This window comes from Carassius gibelio, chromosome B24 (genome assembly GCF_023724105.1).
Source record: "Carassius gibelio isolate Cgi1373 ecotype wild population from Czech Republic chromosome B24, carGib1.2-hapl.c, whole genome shotgun sequence".
NCBI lineage: Eukaryota > Metazoa > Chordata > Actinopteri > Cypriniformes > Cyprinidae > Carassius > Carassius gibelio.
In genome coordinates, this window is record NC_068419.1 from 16917409 (window position 1) to 16926356 (window position 8948).

The following is an 8948-nucleotide window of genomic DNA, read 5'->3' on the forward strand; positions in this document are numbered from 1 at the left end:
CTCCTGTTTAGTTTCCGCTCATCGCTGCAGCTCTTCAGGTCGTAGGACTTTAAATACACCTTTTCTGTTCCTGCAAAAAAACAAAACTGGACATGACCTCATTCAGTCCTGGCAAACATGCTGCGACATATGCAATACAGATCGACTTTATATTTTTACTGCTCTGCTACAACGACTACGACCACAACCATGCCTTCCAAGCCAGGTGTAACCAGAAAGTGCCACTGCTTTGAACCAACTAACAACCAACCGACCAACTAACTAACCTGCTGGTGCCATCCTTCATTCTCTGAAGCAACCGTCAGACCTCTTCATCAGCGCTGGAGCTGCTCTGCATCCCGAGGAGGTGGAGGTGTAGCCCAAACATACGGCTGCAGTCACACAGGACATGGATATTTACTAAGCCATAGAATCCAGCATTGTGTGGCCACTTTTCTAATAGAATGGTCAAAATATCAAGGAGTGCTTTGAAACTGTTACGAGCGAGCGTTAAGGGACCAGCGGTGTGTGTGTGTGTGTGTGTGTCCAGCACAGAGATGTAGCAGCGCTTGTGTGTGTGTGTGTGTGCGTCTGTGAGCCGCTGGTGAACGAAGAGTGAAACCAGATGGTTTTCTCAAGGCATCAGTTTCGGCTGCTTCTGTTAGCATGCAGCTTGAGATAGTTCTGGATGAGATGAGTTTCAGTGATCAGAGTCAGATCAGAGGCGCTGCATGAGGAAGCAATGTTCAGACACAGCACAAAACAAACCTGATATAAACTCATAAATCACGCTTACAAATCACACTGACATTTTTGGAGGATTTAAAAATTGTACATTTAAACATTTTGTCAAAACACTAACACTACCTGTCAAGATTTATGTTTTTTTAAAAGAATTAATTTCTGTTCATCAAGCCTGCATTTTATAGAATCCAAAATACAGCAAAATCAGTAATAATAGTGAAATATTATTCTAGAGTAAATCATCTGTTTTCTGTGTGAATCTGTGTTAAAGTGTAATGTATTTCTGTGATGCTCCGCTGTATTTTCAGCATCATTCCTCCAGTCTTCAGTGTCACATGATCTTCAGAAATCAGAATAATATGATGATTTACTGCTCAAGAAACATTTCTGATTATTATCAGTGTTGAACAGAGAGATCAGCATTTATCTGATCTTATATAGCATCTGATCTATCTTAAATCATTGTATATTTATTATTAAATTATGAAATATTATAGCAATTAGTACTTTTTATTTAGCAAGGACTGGACTAATGATGCTAAAAATTCATGAATAAATTACATTTTAAAATAAATTCACATAGAAAGAAACATTAGAGATCTTGCTGTCCAACAACCTTTGACTGGTAGTGTGATTATTATTATATGATCATGAATATTACTGGAGCTGGAAAGAAGCGTTGTGGTCTGAAACATTGAGTTCCTCTGAGCACCTCGCTGTGTTTCTGACTGAACTCATGAATGCTGGGAGTCTCGTCTGCAGTGAGGGTCAGTAAAGGTGCTTCTGCTCTTCTGATGTGAAGGATCTCACGATGAGGATGCCACACACTTCTGAGAGAACACACACGTTACATGTATATCGTCTGTGTAATGTTAGTCAGGCTGGTGGCTGTACAGTTTCAGAAGGAGGAACACAGAAGCTGTCAGAGGAGGACGAGGGACGGGTTACAGATCGTCAGCTTCTTCACCAAACTCAGACTCATTTATTCATGCTCACGCTCTTCCAGACCTGTGAATGAGGTCAGGGTTATCACAGCTCACTAGAACTAGACGTCAAAGAAACTCGATGTACTGATAGAACTAAAACTCAAATAATAAGGGCATTTAAAAACAACAAAAAAATAATAATGGAAATAAATGACTAAAACTTGAACTAATTAAATGAATGAAAACAAAATGAGAAAAATACAAAAATGAAATGTGGAATATGAACAAGATTTCTCCATGACACTAAAGTATTCCGAGTCTTTCTGAGTGTAGACATGAACTCTAGCTCCAGTGAAGTGATTCTGATTCAGTGAAGTGATTCTGATTCTCTGAGTGTAGACATGAACTCTAGCTCCAGTGAAGTGATTCTGATTCAGTGAAGTGATTCTGATTCAGTGAAGTGATTCTGATTCAGTTAAGTGATTCTGATTCAGTGAAGTGATTCTGATTCAGTGAAGTGATTCTGATTCAGTGAAGTGATTCTGATTCAGTTAAGTGATTCTGATTCAGTGAAGTGATTCTGATTCAGTGAAGTGGTTCTGATTCAGTGAAGTGGTTCTGATTCAGTGAAGTGGTTCTGATTCAGTGAAGTGATTCTGATTCAGTGAAGTGGTTCTGATTCAGTGAAGTGATTCTGATTCAGTGAAGTGATTCTGATTCAGTGAAGTGATTCGGATTCAGTGAAGTGATTCTGATTCAGGATTCACATCGATCAGAGCATGGTTTGGATGTGTGCAGCAGAACTCCTCCAGCGCGTCAGACTGATTCATGATTCATGAGGGATCTGCAGCATCTCTGAACACACACGGCTCTTTCCCTCATCCTCGCTCTCCAGGCTCTTATTACAGTTTAATTACAACGCTATGCTGTTCTTACACAGACACTGTGAAGAAGACCCTCGAGGGAGGATTCTGGGTCGAGTTTCCCATGGTGCATTTCACTCGGACGCTGCGTGCTGCTGATTGGACGGAAGAGGAACGCTTTATCAGTTTATTTGGTGCCTAAGTCTGAACTCCACTCAGAATGATGCACGGCATGAGATTACTTCTAATGTTTGCATCACTTGCTTTGTTTTAAATATATACATATGCATATATATATAATAAAGGATAAAAAGATTTAATTTGAGTAGGTTTTAAAAGGTCAGAAGTCATGAGAAAATACCTCCTCTGAAGACCAATGTGTTTATACCTCAGTGTGTATATCTGATTGTGTTATTGTCCTGACGGTGTATTCCTCTCTCAAGTTTCTTCTGTTCTGTGTGGATCACTGATGTTCCTGTCCTTTAATTCCTCTCAGCTGTATAGAAATGCCTCGTACTGTTTCTTTTACAAAAAACACAAAACACAAAAAACCGATAGAGATGTAAAGCAGGAGTGTAAGGAGTGAGTGTGGAGTGTGTCTCCAGCTGATCGCTTCATGATGGGGATTTCTAACGTAGTGGAGTAGAGATGGTGTTAATAAAACACATTCAACTTTTCCACACACTTCTCTCTGGCTTTACTTCTCCTGGATCTCTTCCTGCTCAAGATGAAGAAGTGTCTTGTTTTATCGCCCGGTTCATCCAGTAGCTCAGATCAGATTCGGCTCTGTGTGTATGTGACATGTATTTTATTTACATTTTGTGTTAGAAGACATAAACTCATTTTATAAAAATAACTGCAATGATCTGAAATATATCATTTGTACATAAACTTTCTGAAGTTGTGTGGCTTTCTCCAGAATTACTGTTCAGGTAATTAGCAGCAATCATCATCATTTAGATTACAATATAACTGATAAATAAAAAAAAAAAAACTTTATTAACTTTATTTTTTATCATCTTTTTTACATGTTTTACCATATTTCAGGAGAAGTATTTTAAAAGCGGGCTTGGGACATGATAAAACAAACCAACCTGAGATTATCTTTAACAGTTCTGTGTTGAGTTCAGTTCAGAGCTGGTTTCTCACTGGAGCTCGTGGATCATCAGGATCTGAGATATTTAATAAAGCAGATCTGAGTCAGTCATTGTGCTTTTACACAGGTTAAACATCTTTGATATCAAGGTGTCTTTATTTCATACCCGCAGGTAAATTGGTTTTGCACAGCACAATGGAAAACGATATAATAGATTCAATAAAAGCACAGTAAAACAAAGTCAGCATGTGTCTATCGATGTTAAATCTAGCAAGTTTCCTAAGGAAACTCAAACGCTGATGACCCTTTTAGCAGACCATTACACAACTCAACTCAAATGACATGATTGTGCCAAGACATTTATAACTCTACACACGATCCACAACCGGTCCTTTAACAGTCGTAGTGATGTGATCAACAGCGTTTGTTCTAAAATCAATGACCATGTCTTTCGTTTTAGTAAGATTTAACTTTAGATAGGAATCATCGCACCAGGTCACATAATCATCCACAACTGGACCGTGATCAGACTACGGAGGTGAGGGCAACTGGTCTCAGATCATCTAACACTTTAGGGTCATTGCATTCGGGAACAGGAATAATAATAAACTTTTTCCACAGGCTTCTGTTCCCGTAGTGACCAATTAAAAATATCAGAAAATATTGAAGTTAATTGCTTTGCCCAGTGCATTAATATTCTCTCACAAATGCAGTCTGGACCAGGACTCTTATACTGGGCACAACCCTGTGCACAACACCAGAAACACAGTTCCATAGCAAGTGAGAATTAAGTCCAAAAATATCCAAAACGCGATGAAAATGATCAACTCCATTGGTCTCAATGGATAGTTTGTGTTTAAGCACACTTAATCATGAAACATAAACCCTTAAAGATAAAAACATACACAAAACTCTTAAAAACAACACACATAGGACGCCAAATGTGTCCTTCTGCTGGTCGCCGTGTGCGCCCTCCCCATCAAAAGAGAAGGTGAAGCTCAGCGACCGCAGCACAGCACAGAGATAATAAATGATATTCACTTAAATTGTGACTCTGGCAAAATATCAGTGCTGGTATTGCTAGATCTCAGTGCTGCGTTTGACACTGTCGATCATAACATACTACTAGAGAGACTGGAAAACTGGGTCAGGCTTTTTAGGATGGTACTCAAATGGTTCAGGTCATACTTAGAAGAGAGAGGCTATTATGTGAGTATAGGAGAGCATAAGTCTAAGTGGACGTCCATGACATGCGGAGTCCCACAAGGCTCGATCCTAGCACTGCTCTTGTTTAGTCTGTATATGCTTCCACTGAGTCAAATAATGAGAAAGAACCAAATTGCCTATCACAGCTATGCTGATGATACCCAGATTTACCTAGCCTTATCTCCAAATGACTACAGCCCCATTGACTCCCTCTGCCAATGCATTGATGAAATTAATAGTTGGATGTGCCAGAACTTCCTTCAGTTAAACAAGAAAAAAACTGAAGTCACTGCATTTGGAAACATAGATGAAGTGTTCAAGGTGAATGCATACCTTGACTCTAGGGGTCAAACAACTAAAAATCAAGTCAGGAATCTTGGTGTGATTCTGGAGACAGACCTTAGTTTCAGTAGTCATGTCAAAGCAGTAACTAAATCAGCATACTATCATTTAAAAAACATTGCAAGAATTAGATGTTTTGTTTCCAGCCAGGACTTGGAGAAACTTGTTCATGCCTTTATCACCAGCAGGGTGGACTATTATAATGGGCTCTTCCCAAAAAGACCATTAGACAGCTGCAGCTCATCCAGAACACTGCTGCCAGGATTCTGACTAGATCCAGAAAATCTGAGCATATCACACCAGTCCTCAGGTCCTTACACTGGCTTCCAGTTACATTTAGGATTGATTTTAAAGTACTTTTACTCGTATATAAGTCACTAAATGACCTAGGACTGAAATATATTGCAGATATGTTCACTGAATATAAACCTAACAGAGCACTCAGATAATTAGAATTGAATCAGTTAGAAATACCAAGGGTTCACACAAAACAAGGGGAGTCCTCCTTTAGTTACTATGCTGCCCGCAGCTGGAATCAGCCTCCAGAAGAGATCAGATGTGCTAAAACACTAGTCACATTTAAATCTAGACTCAAAACGCATCTGTTTAGCTGTGCATTTATTGAATGAACACTGTGCAATGTCCAAACTGATTGCACAATATTTCATGTATTCACTATATTTTAAGTAAAATCATTTTCTATTTCTGTCTTAAATTAATTTTAAGTCAATTTTTTAATCATTTTCAAAGTTTTTAATTTGCTTGTTTTATTTGTGTTCTTCATGAGTATTTTACTCTTTTATGTAAAGCACTTTGGATTACCATTGTGTATGAAATGTGCTATATAACTAAACTTGGCTCGGTTCTGACTCTGAAATCAGATATTCATGTGTTTTATAGCTGACTAGAGTTTCTGAGCTCTTTGTCTCCGAGTGTTTTCTCTGTAAGCTCTGACGTCCGTTTCCTTCATTCACACTCACTTCAGTCTCTCCACTCGTCTTTGACGCTGGAGATGTGTTGTGTTTTCTTCTGCTCTTCTTGAGTGGATCAGTGTGGAAGGAGTTTGTGTGATGTCTGACAGCGTCTCAGATCATATACAACAGTAATCAGTGATGCATCTCTCTGCTGCAGATCTTTCTTGAGGACGATGCTGAGCGAGAGAAGATGCAGGAGTGTGTGTGAGTTGATTTGGACGCTTCTCAGATCTGAAGGTCACTCGTCCAGCTTTCAGAGGTCTTTCTGCTGGAGAATGAGGCAGATGTAGATGAATAGCTGATATTCCTCCAGCAGGGGACGCTGTCTGTCATTAATGCATCTAGAGTTGAACATGTTTCATCTGATGGATGGGTTTCACTGCAGCATCACTGAACAACACTGTTTAATCCTGGAAACAACAGATGCTATGATGTGAAAACACTTTATTATTTAAATTGACTTACTTTCTCATAAATGCAACTTTGAGTCTAACAATGTGACTCGGGCAACTTTAGAACTTATGTGAGTTTGTAATTGCAATGTCATATTTTACAGGTTTACTTTACTTCTCACAACTTGAGTATTTGTTCATTTTTTTTTTATAGTAATTTTATATCTTATGTGATCCTTTTTTTGTAACTTTATATGTTTATTATGTGAGTAATTTTTTTGTAACTGCAACCTTAGTTCTCACAATGTGAGGATGTATCATATTTAAGATGTTTTATTTACACCTTAAAATGTATTTTATGAGCATTTATTACTTTTTTTCTAATCATTGTGTCTCTGAAGGCAGCAGTTATGATGTCTGTGGATAGAGATCAGAAGCAGCTAATATTTAAATCTGCAATCAGATATCTATTGTACACACATAATGCTGTTTAAATCTAATATTTTGTATTTTTATGGGATGGTACTAAATTATATTTATGCAGAAGTTATGATCCATTTATTCCCTGTTAATCACTTTTTTAGGCCTGATTTGGGTCAATCTGAGATGCTTTGGGGAACAGACTTCAGATTTAAAAAGATCTGAAGCTAAAAACAAATTATAGAAGTTTAACTTTATTATTAAAATCCATAAAATGTTTTTATTAAATTGAAATGAAATACATATTATTTATGAAACTTGTTTTATTGTAAAATTGTATAAAAAAAATGAAAGGCATTCATTTAAAGAAGTTGTGTTGCAAATTTGAGGTTGATATAAATAAATGAGTGACACAAAACATTCTTTATATTCTTAAATATCTCCAAATTACTGCTCAAAGTTAAATTGAAATGAATCAAGACTGATTTAAAATCTTATATGGATTTAAAATTGACTACTTACCGAGGATTTGCACTAAGAAATATTTTGGTAGCACTTTATTTTACAGTCCTGTTCCTCATGTACATACTATGTACTTATTATAGTAATTACAATAAATATGTAATAACTAGGTACTAACCCTGAACCTACCCCTACCCCTAACCCTACCCCATGTAGTTACCTTGCATTACCAGATAAATACACTGTAAGTACACTATAAGCACATGTTAGTACACGTACTGTAAAATAAAGTGCAACCAATATTTTTGTTGAATTATTTTGGTTCCTGGTTTCCAGGGAAATCTGAAATTAAATGAATCTTCTTTAAAATCATACTTGTGCTACCTAGGATTTGCACTTTTAAATATTTGGGGTATTTAAAATTAAATAATGTTGGTTTCTGGTTTCTAATACAATGATTTAAAATTATATATTTTTTTAAATATTGATGTAAAACAGTGCTTCTGATTTATGAACCTGATGAGATGAACTACATGTGATGCTTGGGCTGATTTGGGAACGATAATAAATATGTCTAGCATTGTGTATTGTGCTTTTTTATTCATTACAGAGCACAACACTTCAAGAGAATGATCTCAGAACAAATCTCTCTTTAATTCTTCAAGTGCGTTGGATGTTGTAGAACTGATTTCAGATCTCATCACGGTGGAATAATGTCTAGATACTGTACAGAGAACAATCATCACACTGGAGCTTTATTAGATCCTGCTGGTTTTACAGGAGTATTTTATTCTTCTACTCCTTTGGGAACATATTTAAGAAGACAAGGGTGAATGGTGTCCTCATACTGAACGGAGACAAGGAGTAGGGTACGAGACTTGGGGGACTCGAGATCTGGAGAAGTGCCCATCAGGAGACTCCGGCTCATACAGGACACGGTGGCTCGGTGTCCAGGCTTCCCATAGAGACCTGGAGCCAGTCGATCCTGCTCCTCTGTGGCTGTGAGATGAAGGCGTCCCATCTGCATGGGCTCCGGGTCGACTACAGAAGGTGACGGGGTAAGGGCAGAATTGGAAGCTTGCTCACCCAATGTCCAGGAGGGTCGTGTAGTCCACCGCTGAAGACACCCCTCTACGCGCAGTGTCAGTTTCACTAGGAAGTAACAATTTCGTCTTGGACCTCATCATCCAGCCCCTCCCCAAACCTGGCGCACGAAGCAGCTTCGTTGCAGTCGCAGATGGCCCCAGTGTTCTGCCAGCAGTTCAGTCAGTGACTGTTTGAGTACATGCATTACTCCGGGATATTGGTTTGTTTGAACTCAGAGGGAGTGTCAGCCACATTAAAAAAGTTCACATCTTAAGTCATTTGAGGATTAATGTGTATTAGAGATGGGAACCATTTAAAACGATTCAGTTCGATTTGGTGAACTGGTTCAAGAAGATCCGGTTACATCGAATGATTCGTTCATGAACCGGATATCACAAACTGCTTTGTTTTGAACTCTCTCACAACAGACATGGAAGAGAAGACAATGCTGAATAAAG

At 38.2% G+C, this 8948-nt stretch overlaps 1 protein-coding gene across 1 annotated transcript in view; it reads left to right on the top strand.

Moving 5' to 3' along the window:
* The window catches only part of LOC128013585 (TGF-beta receptor type-1-like), a 31151-nt gene extending 27748 nt beyond the window's left edge, over positions 1-3403 (top strand). Inside the window, exon 9 of the mRNA XM_052596694.1 lies at positions 1-3403. This exon is cut by the window's left edge and continues 287 nt beyond it. The gene's annotated coding sequence lies outside the window, so the exon portion shown is untranslated.
* Positions 3404-8948: the final 5545 nt, after the last annotated feature.